This window comes from Triticum aestivum, chromosome 1B, assembly GCF_018294505.1.
Source record: "Triticum aestivum cultivar Chinese Spring chromosome 1B, IWGSC CS RefSeq v2.1, whole genome shotgun sequence".
Lineage (NCBI taxonomy): Eukaryota > Viridiplantae > Streptophyta > Magnoliopsida > Poales > Poaceae > Triticum > Triticum aestivum.
The window spans coordinates 475,321,068-475,338,573 of NC_057795.1; positions in this window are offsets into that span (position 1 = coordinate 475,321,068).

Here is a 17,506-nt window from a genome sequence, read left to right on the forward strand (position 1 = left end):
AATGCAGAGCACCTTTAAAGATCAAGGACTGACTAAACATTGTAATTCATGGTAAAAGAGATCCAGTCAAGTCATACCCGAGATAAACCAATAATAATGAATGCAAACGACAGTGTGCTCTCCAGCGGGTGCTTTTTAATAAGAAGGGTGATGACTCAACATAAAAGTAAATAGAAAGGCCCTTCGCAGAGGGAAGCAGGGATTTGTAGAGGTGCCAGAGCTCGGTTTCAAAATAGAGATTGAATAACATTTTGAGCGGCATACTTTTGCTGTCAATGCAACAACTATGAGATGACGATATCTTCCATGCTAAACAAATTATAGGCGGTTCCCAAACAGAATGGTAAAGTTTATACTCCCCTTCCTCCACAAGCATCAATCTATGGCTTGCTCGAAACAACGAGTGCCTCCAACATTCAACGGGTCCCAAGGGGAGTTTTGTTTGCAATTATTTTGGTTTAGTTTGCATAAAGCATGGGACTGGGCATCCCGGTGACCAGCCATTTTTCTCGTGAATGAGGAGCGGAGTCCACTCCTCTTGAGAATAACCGCCTAACATGGAAGATAAGGGCAGCCCTAGTTGAAACATGAGCTGCTCGAGTATACAAAACAAAATTTTATTTGAAGGTTTGGAGTTTGGCACATACAAATTTACTTGGAACGGCAGGTAAATACCGCATATAGGAAGGTATAGTGGACTCATATGGAACAACTTGGGGTTTTAACGAGTTTGGATGCACAAGTAGTATTCCCGCTTAGTACAGGTGAAGGCTAGCAAGAGACTGGGAAGCGACCAACTGGGAGAGCGACAACAGTCGTAAACATGCATCAAAATTAATTTACACCAAATACAAGCATGAGTAGGATATAATCCACCATGAACATAAATATCATGAAGGCTATGTTGATTTGATTCAACTACATGCGTGAACATGTGCCAAGTCTAGTCACTCAATTCATTTAAAGGAGGATACCATCCCATCATACCACATCATAATCATTCTAATAGCATGTTGGCACGCAAGGTAAACCATTATAACTCATAGCTAATCAAGCATGGCACAAGCAACTATAATCTCTAAATGTCATTGCAAATATGTTTACTTCATAATAGCTAACTCAGGAACGATGAATCATCATATTTACAAAAACAAGAGAGGTCGAGTTCATACCAGCTTTTCTCATCCCAATAAGTCCATCATATATCATCATTATTGCCTTTCACTTGCACGACCGAACGAAGTGTATAATAATAAGAGTGCACGTGCATTGTACTAAGCTGGAATATGCAAGCATTCAACTCAAGAAAGAAGACAAGTAATATGGGCTCTAATTTAAATAATCATTCATGCATATATGAGCCACTAAGCATTTTCAATATGGTCTTCTCGACCCCCAAAAAAAGGAAAAGAAAAAAAAACTATTTACACGGGAAAGCTCCCAACAAACAAAAAGAAGAACGGGAAATATTTTTGGGTTTTCCGTTTTAATTACTACAGCAAAGAAATAAGGTACTACTAATTTTTTTGGTTTTTCTTAAGGTTTATCAAACACACAAGAAGAAAGCAGGAAAAAGAAAATAAACTAGCATGGATATTACAGTGAAAGAGAATGAACACCGACATCTAGCAATGAGTGTGTGTACACATGAATGTAATGTTGGTGGGAAATACGTACTCCCCCAAGCTTAGGTTTTAGCCTAAGTTGGTCTATTGCCAGGGATGGACTCGTAGATACCCGTAGGTGAAGCTGGGGTCATACTGTGACGAAGAAGGCTCCGGCTGCCATTGGCTGGCAGCCTCCTCTGGATCCCAAGAATAAACAGATAGTCGTGGAGGCTCATCTTGTGGTTCCGGTTCCAGGGCGGGTGCAGGATTTCAATAGGCTTGAATGGCCGCCCACGGAACGATGTGAGGACCTGCAGACAAATTAAACAAAGAGGGAGCTGGTAAAGTAATAATCTCAGGGTGATGTTTATCAAAGTACAATTTATATTTGAGTTCCCCTTCACGACTCTTAACAAGAAAATCATGCGCTAGCATACTCCTATAATCTAAATAAGCACGAGGCAGCGATGTTTCCCCTTCCTCCTCATGCCTAATAGGTATTTCAAAATGTTCAGCTAGGCGTGAGGCATAAATACCTCCAAAGATGGGGCCTTTAGTACGGTTCAGACTTAACCGCCTAGCAACAATTCCACCCATACTAACAGAGTTACTTCGATATACCATGGAACAAAATGATAACATCAAGAATACTAAGGTTTCCACAGTTTCCGCGACCTATCAGGTAACGACTAGCAAATAAGGCAAAGTATCGTAAAACAGGAAAATGTATGCTAGTGATTCTTGCATCAGAAACCTTCCTGGTTTCTCCCACCGTGATAGTGTTAATAAAAGCTTCTACTTCATTACGGTGTGATTCATCCAACGTGCCCTCAAAAGGTATTTTGCATACCTCGCAAAATTCAGCTAATGGCATCCTCTTAACAACGTCATATAAATGAAATTCTACCGATGGAGGTGAACTCTTAGGGAAAAAGTAGAAATTTTGCAGAAAAGTATTTGTGAGTAAGAGATACTGATGACGTTGGTCGCGGAGGAAGTCGGTGAGGCCAGCGTTCTTGATTAATAAATAGAAATCTTCATAAATCCCAGCTCTCCTCAAGAAGTCATCGGAAGGCCATTCACACGGCCGGAACTCCGTGGTGCGAGGCAAATTAAATTTGGGCTTCTGTTCTTCTTCCTTTTGTTTTTCCTTAGCGCTTCGGCTCGACGAGCCCCTCAAAAATTTCTTCATAAATTCTGAAACAATCTGAAATTTTTAGTTACTTCAAATAAAAGTGAACCAACTTCAATAAAATTGATAGTAACAACTCCCACAAGTGCCTACAGCCTGTATAAAGCATTGGAACTACTTGGAACCATATAAATTTAACATGCAAGCTTAAGAACATGGTCACCTATGCAGCACAAATTTGCAGTGAATAAAGCACTAGAACAAAAACTAATTGGACAAATGGAGGAGTCACATACCAAGGAACAATCTCACCAAGCAGTTTTGCGAGAGATGCTTTGAGCAAGGAGATCGAAAATCACAGCTACAGGGGCTGGAACTCGTGCTTGAGTTGGTTTTTCGTGTTTGTGTGAGACAGAGGAATAAGATGGGTGCCGGAATAAGTGGAGGAGGGCCACCATGGGCCCACGAGGCAGGGGGGCGCGCCCAGGGGGGTAGGGCGTGCCCTCCACCCTCGTGGCCAGGTGGTAGCTCCCCCCGCGGTGATTTTTGCATAGTAAATTCTTAAATATTCCCGAAAAAATCATATTAAATTGGCATGGCATTCTGTGGACTTTTATTTTCGGGATATTTTTATATTGAGCGGATAAGTCAGGAGACAGACAGAAAAATACTATTTTGTTTCTACTAAATAACAGAAAATATAAAGAGGGTAGAGAAGGTTGTGCTTCTAGTTTCATCCATCTCGTGATAATCAAAATGAATCCACTAACAAGGTTGATCAAGTCTTGTTAACGAGCTCATTCCGATTAACACGGAACCGGAGAAATTTCGAATAGCACTAAGTTACCTCAATGGGGATATGAAAATCCCCAACAATAAGAATATCATACTTTTTCTTGACAGTAGGGAGAGGAAATTCGAAACCTCCAAATATAATCAATGGAACTTTTCCAATAGTGTTGATACTATAAACTTGAGGTTGTTTCCTCGGAAAATGTACCGTGTGTTCATCTCCATTGACATGAAAAGTGACATTGCCTTTGTTGCAATCAATAACAGCCCCTGCAGTATTAAGGAAAGGTCTTCCAAGAATAATAGACATACTATCATCCTCAGGAATATCAAGAATAACAAAGTCCGTTAAAATAGTAACGTTTGCTACCACAACAGGCACATCCTCACAAATACCGATAGGTATAGCAGTTGATTTATCAGCCATTTGCAAAGATATTTCAGTAGTTGTCAACTTATTCAAGTCAAGTCTACGATATAAAGAGAGAGGCATAACACTAACACCGGCTCCAAGATCACATAAAGCAGTTTTAACATAATTTCTCTTAATGGAGCATGGTATAGTAGGTACTTCGGGATCTCCAAGTTTCTTTGGTACTCCACCCTTTAAAGTATAATTAGCAAGCATCGTGGAAATTTCAGCTTCAGGGATCTTTCTTTTATTAGTAATAATATCCTCATATACTTAGAATAAGGATTTGTTTTGAGCACATCAGTTAATCGCATACGCAAAAAGATAGGTCTAATCATTTCAGCAAAGCGCTCAAAATCCTCATCATCCTTTTTCTTGGATGGTTTTGAAGGAAAAGGCATGGGTTTTTGAACCCATGGTTCCCTTTCTTTACCATGTTTCCTAGCAACGAAGTCTCTTTTATCATAGCGTTGATTCCTTGATTGTGGGTTATCAAGATCAACAGTAGGTTCAACTTCTACATCATTATCGTTACTAGGTTGAGCATCCACATGAACATTATCATTAACATTATCACTAGGTTCATGTTCATCACCTGATTGTGTTTCAGCATCAGAAATAGAAATATCATTTGGACTCTCAGGTGGCTCAGCGACAGGTTCACTAGAAGTTTGCAAAGTCCTATCATTTTTCTTTTTCTTCTTTTTAGAAGAACTAGGTACATCAATATCATTTCTCTGAGAATCTTGCTCGATTCTCTTAGGGTGGCCTTCAGGATACAAAGGTTCTTGAGTCATTCTACCGGTTCTAGTAGCCACTCTAACAGCATAATCATTTTTCTTACTATTCATTTCATCAAGCGCTTCCTTTTGAGCTTTAAGTACTTATTCTACTTGAGTGGTAACCATAGAAGCATGTTTGCTAACAAGTTTAAGTTCACCTCTAATATCAGCCATATAATCACCCAAGTGTTTAATCATATAGGCATCTTGTTTTAATTGTCTACCAAAATAAGCATTAAAGTCATTTTGCTTAAACATAAAGTTATCAAACTCATCCAAGCACTGACTAGCAATTTTAGTAGGAGGGACTTCAGCTTTATCATATCTATAGAGAGAATTTACCTTTACTACCTGTGTCGGGATATCGGGAGGTTCTTCAGTAAATAAGTAATTGAGATCATATACTTCTTCAATAGGTGGTAAATTAAGACCGTGTATTTCTTCAATAGGAGGTAAATTCTTAACATCTTCGGCTTTAATACCTTTTTCTTTCATAGATTTCTTTGCCTCTTGCATATCTTCAGGACTGAGAAATAGAACACCTCTCTTCTTCGGAGTTGATTTAGGAATAGGCTCAGTAATTGGCTCAGGAACTGGCTCAGGAGATAGCTCGGGAGGTGCCCAATTATTTTCATTAGCCAACATATTATTCAATAGAATTTCAGCGTCATCCGGTGTTCTTTCCCTGAAAAGAGAACCAGCACAACTATCTAGGTAATCTCTGGAAGCATCAGTTAGTCCATTATAAAAGATATCAAATATTTCAGGTTTCTTAAGAGTATGATCAGGCAAATCATTAAGTAACTTGAGAAGCCTCCCCCAAGCTTGTGGGAGACTCTCTTCTTCAATTTGCACAAAATTGTATATTTCCCTCAAAGCAGCTTGTTTCTTATGAGCAGGGAAATATTTAGCAGAGAAGTAATAAATCATATCCTGGGGACTTTGCACACAACCAGGATCAATAGAATTAAACCATATCTTAGCATCACCCTTTAATGAGAATAGAAATATTTTGAGTAAATAAAGATAGCGCGATCTCTCATTATTAGTAAACAGGGCAGCTATATCATTCAACTTAGTAAGATGTGCCACAACAGTTTCAGATTCATAGCCATAAAAAGGATTGGATTCAACCAAAGTAATTATATCTGGATCAACAGAAAAATCATAATAATCCTTATTGGGAACACAAATAGGTGAAGTGGAAAAAGCAGGGTCGGGTCTCATTCTATCTCTAAGAGATTCTTGACCCCATTTAATTAGCAACCTCTTAAGTTCATGTCTATCCTGGCAAGCAAAAATAGCGGGAGAAGATTCTGCATCAAAAAGATAACCTTCGGGAATAGGAGGCATATTTTCATCATCACTCTCATATTTGTATTCAGGTGCAATAATTTCTCTTTCTTTAGACCTAGCAATTTACTCATCGAGAAATTCACCAAGGGGCACAGTAGTATCAAGCATAGAAGTGGCATCATCAATAACATGCAACATATCAGAATTCATAGTGGTAACAGGTTTAGGCGTCGCAAGCTTACTTATAACAGAAGGAGAATCTAGTGCAGAGCTAGATGGCAGTTCCTTACCTCCCCTCGTAGTTGAGGGCAAAATCTTGGTCTTAGCGTCTTTCAAGTTCTTCATAGTGTCCAGCAGATATAAATCCCAAGTGACTCAAAGAATAGAGCTATGCTCCCCGGCAACGGCGCCAGAAAAAGGTCTTGATAACCCACAAGTATAAGGGATCGCAATAGTTTTCGAGGGTAGAGTATTCAACCCAAATTTGTTGATTCGACACAAGGGGAGCCAAAGAATATTCTCAAGTATTAGCAACTGAGTTGTCAATTCAACCACACCTGGAAACTTAGTATCTGCAGCAAAGTGTTTAGTAGCAAAGTAATATGATAGTGGTGGTAACGATAACAAAAGTAAGGACAGCAAAAGTAACGTTTTTGGTATTTTGTAGTGATTGTACCAGTAACAATGGAAAAGTAAATAAGCAAGAACCAGTATATGGAAAACTCGTAGGCACCAGATCAATGATGGATAATTATGCCGGATGTGGTTCATCATGTAACAGTCATAACATAGGGTGACACAGAACTAGCTCCAGTTCATCAATGTAATGTAGGCATGTATTCCGAATATAGTCATACGTGCTTATGGAAAAGAACTTGCATGACATCTTTTGTCCTACCCTCCTGTGGCAGTGGGGTCCTATTGGAAACTAAGGGATATTAAGGCCTCCTTTTAATAGAGAACCGGAACAAAGCATTAGCACATAGGGAACACATGAACTCCTCAAACTATGGTCATCACCGGGAGTGGTTCCAATTATTGTCACTTCGGGGTTGCCGGATCATAACACATAGTAGGTGACTATAGACTTGCAAGATAGGATCAATAACTCACATATATTCATGAAAACATAATAGGTTCAGATCTGAAATCATGGCACTCGGGCCCTAGTGACAAGCATTAAGCATAGCAAAGTCATAGCAACATCAATCTCAGAACATAGTGGATAATAGGGATCAAACCCTAACAAAACTAACTCGATTAGATGATAAATCTCATCCAACCCATCACCATCCAGCAAGCCTACAATGGAATTACTCACGCACGGCGGTGAGCATCATGAAATTGGTGATGGAGGATGGTTGATGATGACGACGGCGACGAATCGCCCTCTCCGGAGCCCCGAACGGACTCCAGATCAGCCCTCCCGAGAGAGATTAGGGCTTGGCAGCGGCTCCGTATCGTAAAACATGATGATTTCTTCTCTCTGATTTTTTCTCCCCGAAGGCCAATATATGGAGTTGGAGTTGGTGTCGGAAGGCCACCAGGGGGCCCACGAGGTAGGGGGCGCGCCCGGGGGGGGGGGGGCGCCCCCCACCCTCGTGGACAGGGTGTGGGCCCCTGGTCTTCATCTTTTGTGAGGATTTTTTATTAATTATCCTAAGATATTCCGTGGAGTTTCAGGACATTCCGAGAATCTTTATTTTCTGCACAAAAACAACACCATGGTAGTTCTGTTGAAAACAGTGTCAGTCCGGGTTAGTTCCATTCAAATCATACATTTTAGACTCCAAAACAAGGGCAAAAGTGTTTGGAAAATTAGATACGACGGAGATGTATCACATCCATACCCCGTGATATGATACGCTCTATCACACATAAGCCTCATGATATCTTCCTCAAAACAGCCACCATACATACCTATCATGGCATTTACATTGCCATTCCGAGATATATTGCCATGCAACTTCCATCATCATCATATACATGACTTGAGCATTTATTGTCATATTGCTTTGCATGATCGTAAGATAGCTAGCATGATGATGTCATTGCTACGATAGATCATTGCACATCCCGGTACACCGCCGGAAGCATTCATATAGAGTCATATCTTTGTTCTAGTATCGAGTTGTAAGTAAATAAAAGTGTGACGATCATCATTATAGAACATTGCCCCGTGAAACAAAAAGAAGAAAAAAGAAAAAAAGGAAAGGCCAAAGAAACCTAAATAAATAAGGGGGCCAAAGAAGCCCACCCAAAAAGAAAAAAAGAAGAAAAAAAGAAAAAGAAAAGGGGCAATGTTACTATCCTTTTTCCACACTTGTGCTTCAAAGTAGCACCATGTTCTTCATATAGTGAGTCTCCTATATTGTCACTTTCATATACTAGTGGAAATTTTCATTATAGAACTTGGCTTGTATATTCCAACGATGGGCTTCCTCAAATGCCCTAGGTCTTCATGAGCAAGCAAGTTAGATGCACACCCACTTAGTTTTCTTTTGTTGAGCTTTCATACACTTATAGCTCTTAGTGCATCCGTTGCATGGCAATCCCTACTCCTCGCATTGACATCAATTGATGGGCATCTCCATAGCCCGTTGATTAGCCGCGTCGATGTGAGACTTTCTCCCTTTTTTTTCTTCTCCATATAAACCCCCATCATCATATTCTATTCCACCTATAGTGCTATATCCATGGCTTGCGCTCATGTATTGTGTGAGGGTTGAAAAAGCTGAAGTGCGTTAAAAAGTATGAACCAATTGCTTGGCTCGTCATCGGGGTTGTGCATGATGGGAGCATTTTTGTGTGACGAAAATGAAACATGGCCAAACTATATGATTTTGTAGGGATAAGCTTGCTTTGGCCTTGTTGTTTTGAAAAGACATGATTGCTTTATTAGTACGCTCAAAGTATTATTGTTTTTATGAAAAATGATAGACTATTGCTTTGAATCACTCGTATCTTAATATTCATGCCATGATTAGATATAAGATCAAGATTATGCTAGGTAGCATTCCACATCAAAAATTATCTTTTTTATCATTTACCTACTCGAGGACGAGCAGGAATTAAGCTTGGGGATGCTGATATGTCTCCGCCGTATCTATAATTTTTTATTGTTCCATGCCAATATTCTTCAACTTTCATATACTTTTGGCAACTTTTATACTATTTTTTGGGACTAACATATTGATCCAGTGCCTAGTGCCAGTTCCTGTCTGTTGCATGTTTTATGTTTCGTAGAAACCCCATGTCAAATGGAGTCCAAACGGGATAAAAACGGACGGAGAATTATTTTGGAATATTTGTGATTTTTGGGAGGAAGAATCAACGCGAGACGATGCCCGAGGTGGCCACGAGACAGGGGCCCACGCCCACTCCAGGTGGGCGCGCCCCCCACCCTCATGGGACCCTCGTAAGGCAGTTGATGCTCTACCTTGGCCACAAGAAAGCTATTTTTTGGAAAAAGATCTGGGCGAAGGTTTCAATCCAATCGGAGTTATGGATCTCCAGATATGAAAGAAACGGTGCCAGGGCAGAATCCCAGAACGCAGAAACAGAGAGACAAAGAGATAGATCCAATCTCGGAGGGGCTCTCGCCCTCCCAAGCCATGGGAGCCAAGGACCAGAGGTGAAACCCTTCTCCCATCTAGGGATGAGGTCAAGGAAGAAGAAGAAGAAGGGGGGCCCTCTCCCCCTTGCTTCCGGTGGCGCCGGAACGCTGCCGGGGGCCATCATCACCACCGCGATCTTCACCAACACTGCTGCCATCTTCACCAACATCTCCATCACCTTCCCCCTTCTATATTCAGCGGTCCACTCTCTTGCAACCCGTTGTACCCTCTACTTGAACATGGTGCTTTATGCTTCATATTATTATCCAATGATGTGTTGCTATCCTATGATGTCTGAGTAGATTTTCGTTGTCCTATCAGTGATGATGAATTGCTATGATTGGTCTGAGTTGCATGTTTTATTATTGGTGCTGTCCTATGGTGCTCTCCATGTCGCGCAAGTGTGAGGGATCCCCGCTGTAGGGTTTGCAATATGTTTATGATTTGCTTATGGTGGGTTGTGTGAGTGACTGAAACACAAACGCGAGTAACAGGATTGTTGCGTATGGGATAAAGGGGACTTGATACTTTAATGCTATGGTTGGGTTTTACCTTAATGAATCTTTAGTAGTTGCGGATGCTTGCTATAGTTCCAACCATAAGTGCATATGATCCAAGTAGAGAAAGTATCTTAGCTTATGCTTCTCCCACAAATAGAATTGCAATAGTGATCACCGGTCTAGTAACGTAGTCAATTGCCTAGGGACAATTCCACAACTCCTACCACCACTTTTCCACACTCGCTATATTTACTTTATTGCATCTTTATCTAAACAGCCCCTAGTTTATATTTATGTGCCCTTTATTATCTTGCAAACCTATCCAACAACACCTACAAAGTACTTCTAGTTTCATACTTGTTCTAGGTAAAGCGAACGTCAAGCGTGCGTAGAGTCGTATCAGTGGCCGATAGGACTTGAGAGAGTATTTGTTCTACCTTTCGCTCTTCGTTGGGTTCGACACTCTTACTTATCAAAATAGGCTACAACTATCCCGTATACTTGCGGGTCATCACATAGGGATGGCGCCGACATGGCGGTGATGGGCGAGAAATTGTTGGCCGGAGCAGGCGGGCGCCGGCATGCGCAACGGCAGCGGCGGCATATTGAGGAGTGTGCGTATGGGAGCTTAGTTTAGTTTTATATAGGGTTGGTCAAACTTAAAATAAAACCATACTAGTACACGTAAACATTAGACTAAGGCAGCGCTTATATTAATTACCACTGCCACGATATGGAATCGTGTGCAAGCGCGTGAACCATGGCCGCGCGGTCGATCGAACAGTGCGTCACGGTGTCGCGCTTGAAGGACATCCACTGAACCTTTTTGTGTGTGTGAAAACAATCCCTGAATATTACTCAACTTTTTTTCCTAAAAAGTTCTTGACGCTACAATATTTTCATATATTTGAATTTAGCTCCAGTTCATGTTTATTTGGATTTGGACGTTTTAGGTGCGCCCTAGTTTTTTTTAATACTGATTTTGTGTGTGTGACTAAGAGAGAACGTGTGTATGTGTCCATATGTGTGCTGTGGCGGAAGGGCAATGTGGAGACGGTGTGCGTGTGATAGAGACATAGAGAGGTGTGAATGTGCAAATGATCATGCATGAGTGAGACATAGAGAGATGCCTATACATTGTGTATACATGAGAGAACGGTCTTCTATTTTACTTGTGTGTGTGAGAGAGAGAGAGAGGAGCATCCGTAACACAACAATCATCTCTCTCTATTCATCCGTCCCTCGCACGATCGCATGTAACACATGCATCAACGCACACATTTTGACACCCTCACCCGGCCCCTGCCCACCTCAAGGCCCGCACATCGCTCTCTATCTCGCACGCACAATCTCTTCGCAAAAACCCTGTTTAGCATGTAGCTTTCCGTCACATACACACACATTTCTCTCCATAGGTTTGTTTTCTCTCAATATCTGACACACACACACACACACACGAGCACACAATTCATCCCCATCCAAGGTTATATGGCAACCACTCTCTCGTGTGCTTCTCTGCACCCCACCATGCACAACACCTCAATCTTCAAAGAGGGCATCGAGGAGATCAAAGACGGCCACCACACTGCGCTAGAGAATGCTGGGCAATTTGGAAGCAGGATGATGTGACGACGGCTGACTGACTCCTCCCCCACCCTCTCTCTCCTGCAAAAATTACCAATCCCTCTCTCCCCCACACAAAATTATCAATCCCTCAACCGACGAGATCCTTCCCCTCTCGTCCATGTTTTTCTAGCTCTCTCATCAAATCTGTTGTCTCTTCTCCTTCCACGTGTACAGAATCTGAATGCACACGCATCTCACGTATATTACATGTCTCCATCTTTCTCACAGACCTAACTTCTTCCTCTCTCTTTCTCTCTCTATGTCTCTCTCTCTCGTTAGGTTTGTCTCCTACTCTCTCGTCCACATACATACAATCTCCTATCTGCTCCATCTTCACAAGCTCTCTCTACACGTTTCATTCACACATTGGGATGTGTTCAAAATGTTGCTTTTATAATGTATGATATAGAGTTATGGTTGGTTTTGTTGCATCCTACAAAGTAATAACTATGAAATGCATTTAGATTCTCATTTGACTGGGATTATGTGAGTTTGAGCATATTGTGAAGTACTATAGACCTCGTATACATCTTGGAATTCGACAATGATTCTAACTATTGAATTGTATAGACCATTACATTTGAAGTCAATAGCCTAATATTTTTTTTCACAATTACAACAAATGATTAATTCACTACGAAGTAAGAAAACAAATGTGTACTCCCTCCGTTTTTATTTAAGTCCACGTATTAGCATTGGTCAAAGTCAAGTTTTGTAAACTCTTAGAAAGTTTATAACTAAAAATATTAACATACACAATAACAAATAAATACCATTAGATTCATTATTGAATGTACTTTCACATCATACATATTTGTTATGGTAAATGTTTATATTTTTCTATATACTTGGTCAAACTTTAGGAAGTTTGACTTCGGTCAAACCTAATATGCAGAGTTAATAAAAATGGAGGGAGTACTAGTAGTTACTAGTAGTACTCGCTAGTTGCTTAGCCGAATCACCCAGCACACCACACTGGGAGTTCAGTGTCATAAAATTTTGAGGTCGGTTGGATAATCTCCCGCGACCCTGATTCAAGCAGTGGGAAGTTACCATCATAGCCTTCGGAACAGGCCTACGGATGATGATTGGTAGGGGGCTGTTTTTGTAACTTCACGTTCACCCTACCCAGCCAACCCCACCCCTGCACCCAGAGTAGTACACTTGAATACTCCCCGTTTTCTATCCCCACCATAAAATAGAATTCTCCACGACACCGCAACCTACGTGCTCCTCCCCTTCTACATCGGCGCACTCGTCCACCGCAGCGCATCTGCCTCATCAACGGCCTCGTACGCCGCACTGGAGCCGGTCCACCATCGTCGTCATACACGGAGCCTCTTCCCCGGTACCGTCTTCCACAGTCTTGGATCTGCTTCCCGGAAGCCAACACCAAGCGCAGAAGCACCACCGTCGTGGACAATGAACTGACTCCCGTTGCCGACCATGATGCACAAAGGCCGCCGCGGCCATCGTTCTCCTCCTCGATTGGTAATGTGTGTATTGAATCACTTAGCAGTACATGTGCAGTTCCAATTTTGTTCATACATACCCTTCAACTTCCTCGTTGCTATTGTTCCCGTAAAAGTAATTGGTTATAGCCTCCATTGTCCAACAGAATATCAACTTGTAATTGTGCGTCGCTCCTGTATCGCGTTGTGCTTGGGTAGGTTCTTCATCTGCAACCAGTAGTGTGGCAAATGATGGGAAAAAAATTAGAACTAGCAAGATGCCCATGCGTTGCACGCATCAAGATGCATTTGTGTGAGTAGTTTATCTTGTGGGAGAAAAGGATGAATGAGGGAAGGCCTTATTTGCAAATCTCGAGAGCGGTGTGGGTATATTTCCAAAAATTGCCATAGTTTCCTTCCTATCCATTGGATATAAATCAGGCGGCCTATATTGATGGATGGCAGGCACACCATCATCACCAACTTTGTTTTTTAAAGGAAAAAAAGTAGAGAGTAGAGAAGTAGAGATAAATATTAAATATAAATTAAATATAACAGTAGAGAAGAGAGTAGAGATAGCAGCGACGTCAGGAAAGGATTGCGCGCGTGGGAAAATGCGGTCGGGCATGCGTTAGTTTTGGCGCACGGCGTCGGGCGCGCTTTATAAAATCCAATGCCCTCCCACCGCTCTGTGCCTTTCCACCGCTCTCTCGCTGCTCTGTGCCTCTCCACCACTGTCTGCCCGCTCTTTCTCGCCTCGCCGCCGTCGCACCACCGTGCCGCCGCGTCACCGAGAAACTTGGGGATACCACGGCATCGCGCTCGCCCCTCTAACGGCTTCTCCATTGATATCCGGTTCCACGAGATGCGCCTCGGCCTTGAAAATTTTGACACCGCCAACGAGGCTGCCCGCGTGTACAACACGACGGCATGGCACCTCCGGTGGCCTCATAGAACATTGAACTTCCCCAACATGCCGACGTGGGAGCGAGCACAGGAGCTCACGCCTCTGCCGCGGCTTATCACCGACGAGGATCATCGTGACAACCAGAGGCGGGAGCACCATCTCGGCATCGCCAAGATGGACGAGGAAGCCATGGCGCTGTGGCGCCAATGCTTCCCGCAGGACATCATCAACGAGCGCGAGTTCTATGCGCAAATAAGGGCAGAGAGGGAGAAGAGGAGGGCGGAGCGATTCGCCTATCGCGAGGACAAGCCTAGGAGAAAAGCGAATGCTCAATTCAACATGAGGCTAGGAGCAGCGTTGCCTTGGGAATCCGACAATGATCGGTATCTTCACGCCTAAATTCAGACGTTGGAGGAGGACATCACCGAGGAGGAGTTGGATGACGAGGAGTAGTTGAATTATCTATTTTTTTATCTATCTATGCTGAGAACTATCATCTACTCTCTAGTCTCTACTCTCTAGTCTTTACTCTCTATCTCTACTTCTCGATCTGAGCACTGCAAATGCTTTTTTAAAGCGCCGCGCATTGCGATTTTGTTGGAGATGCTCTAACATGGTAGACGAGTGCTTTAATGTTGCCCACAAGATGCGTGAGTATTACTAGTAGTATATTTTTCTTGCCATGTTGAGATTTTAAAACCACGAGTCCGAACATGTAGAGGTGCAATGAAGACCAAACACGGGATATTGGGGACATCTTCAAGGAGCGTGGCGAGTTAAAGAGGAGCTGCACCAAACCTGTAAAATGAGCTTTGGTAAGTAACACCCTTTCAATTAGTTCCGTTTAGCCTCGTGTTCTTCGATGTGTATATGTTGTAGTTGCTGTTTCTCTAAGCCTCGTGTTCTTCGATGTGTAATAAGAAGAGTCTTAATCGTCCTAATGCTTTCGTTTTTAGCTTGATCTAGGAAGTGGGTGTTGTCACCTTGTAGTCTGTTTTTATATTTTCTCCTTTTGAATTCACTTCTCCGAGTCATGTTTATCTGGCTTCATTGTCGGAGTAATGGGCCACGGGTAGGCTGACCCGAGCCCCAGAACCTTTCAAGACATCGGGGTAGGCCGCTCCCTACAAAGCCGAGTCTCAGATGACGACTCCCAGATGAGCCGAGTCTCAGATGACGACTCCCAGATAAGCCGAGTCTCAGATGACGACTCCTAGATGGGCCGACTCATGGCCGGCGACTTCCGGAGGAGCCGGCTATGGGGAGTCGTCCCACGACTCTACACTCGTTGCGATAGGCGAGGCGGGTACGACCACGGCGTGGCCATCACCTCCTGCTTGCGAGGGCTCGGCGTGGCTACAGTGTGCCGTACCACCGGAGATCTCCGGCGTGTCCCGGCACTGTTGCCATGCCAGCCCTGACCTCAGCCACAGTGCACGGCGCATTGTGGCCATGATGGCCTACCTACGGCGGACCCGCCAGTCAGTGAGAGCATAGAAGACGGTGGATACACCCCAAAGGCGGCCCCGTGGGAGTCGGCTCCCCAGAGTCGGCCAGCCTCTCCCACGGGTCCCACGGTCCATTAACCAGACAAGACGGGGAGTAACGATAGTGATCGCCCGATAGACGGCGACACTGTTGCCACGACCCAATGACCAAGCCTGCGTCATCAGAAGCACGACTACAGTACCGGACTCGCCGGCGGGGCCCGCGAGTCGGCGGGCCCCAGCAGTCGACGGAGAAGACGGCGGCCTATGAGACAGACGACTGGGACCCGCGCCTAGCCGGATTACCATTGTGCCCCCGGGGGGTAGGCCTATATAAACCCCCGGGGCACCCATGCAAAGGGTTCGCATCCATTATCCTTAGACCAGATCATATAGGAGGAAGAGAGCTAGCCTTGCCTCCTTCTACCTCCAGAATACAGCTCTAGGAGCAACCTTGTAGTCACTACGCCTTAGTGATCATGCGGAGACCCCGCAGAGCAGCAGTAGGGGTGTTATCTCCCCAGAGAGCCCCGAAGATGGGTAAGATTCGCCGGCGTGCATGCCTTCGCCTAATCCCGTTTCCTGGCACCGGCGACGTTCTACTCGCTCCCACCATGATAAGCCATCCTTTGGCATATGTCGCACCCAACCCCCGACATTTGGCGCCCACCATGGGGCGAGGTGCACCGTCGTCCGGAGACCTGCTTTGGACAGGAACCCATTTCCTCCCCCGCGAGCGTAGCCAGCCCGGCACGCCCGATGGCGCTTGCCCCGACGCGCTGCAAAGCGCCAACGACGCCTGCGCGGCGAGCTGCCTCGCTGACCTTCTCGGCAAGGTTAGCATCTCTGACAAGCCTGCATCCGATGCGGGCACGGGCGGCCCCGAAAGCCTCCTCGCGGGCCTCCTCGACCATCTCCACGTCGTCGGCGAGCCTACCGTGGACTTGGAGTCCGTAGGCTCCACCAACCCGATGCTGGTCGACTCCGACAGCGTGTCGCTCGACACGTTCCCCTCCAATGTGGTGATCTATGACGAGCCGCTCCCTCGCGAGGAGAGCGGCGGAAGCACCATCACGGAAGTGCTCGTCATTAGTCATGGCGAGCGCTCCGGTGAAGGAGCTCATGACCCGCTCGACGTGGCTCTGAGAGACCTGACGGCACCCATTCTGGAGGACGCTGACGCCAAGACGCTGGAGGCACGCCGCCTTCAGCTCGTCGAAGGCGCGAAGAAGCTGGCGAGCATGAGACGCTTGTTGGAGGCCTACCAACGTGAGATGGATCGCGCTGTGGGCGGCTCGCCAGCGCCGACTGGGCCTAGCCGCCTAGGCGCGGTCCGACAACGCGGCGCGGCCATCGCCAACCTGTTCGGGGTCGATCGCCCCATATATGCCACGCCTGCGGAGAACATCCGCGCCGCCCAGGCGGCAGCAGACGAACTAGACAACTTCGAAGGCGAAGAGCGCCGCTTGATGACCGAGCGAGTCCAGTGACTCCTCAAAGCGGCTGCCGCACAGAACGAAGCCGGCTGTCGCACGGAGGCGCCGCAATGCCAAAATGACGACCTACCTCCCCGCCGAGATCAAGGCGCGACGTCTCGGATGCCGACTGGCGGAGTCCGCGGAAGAAGAGAGAAGGATCCGGCTGTCAGCCACCACGAAGAGAAAAACGAGTCTCCCCGCCGCCCGTTGAGCATCCAACTCTCGGCGACCGCCTCAGCCGTCGAGAGGGAGTCGGAGAGAACGACACCCGCCTCCGGATCGACCGACTCCACCAATCCCTGGCGTTGGAAGAAGAAGATGAGCTGGGCCCGCCCTGCTTCGGGCCCCGCATTCGAGACGAGCCCTTTCCCAAAGGGTTCGCGCTCCCCCGAGACACGCCCAAGTACACCGGCTCTGTG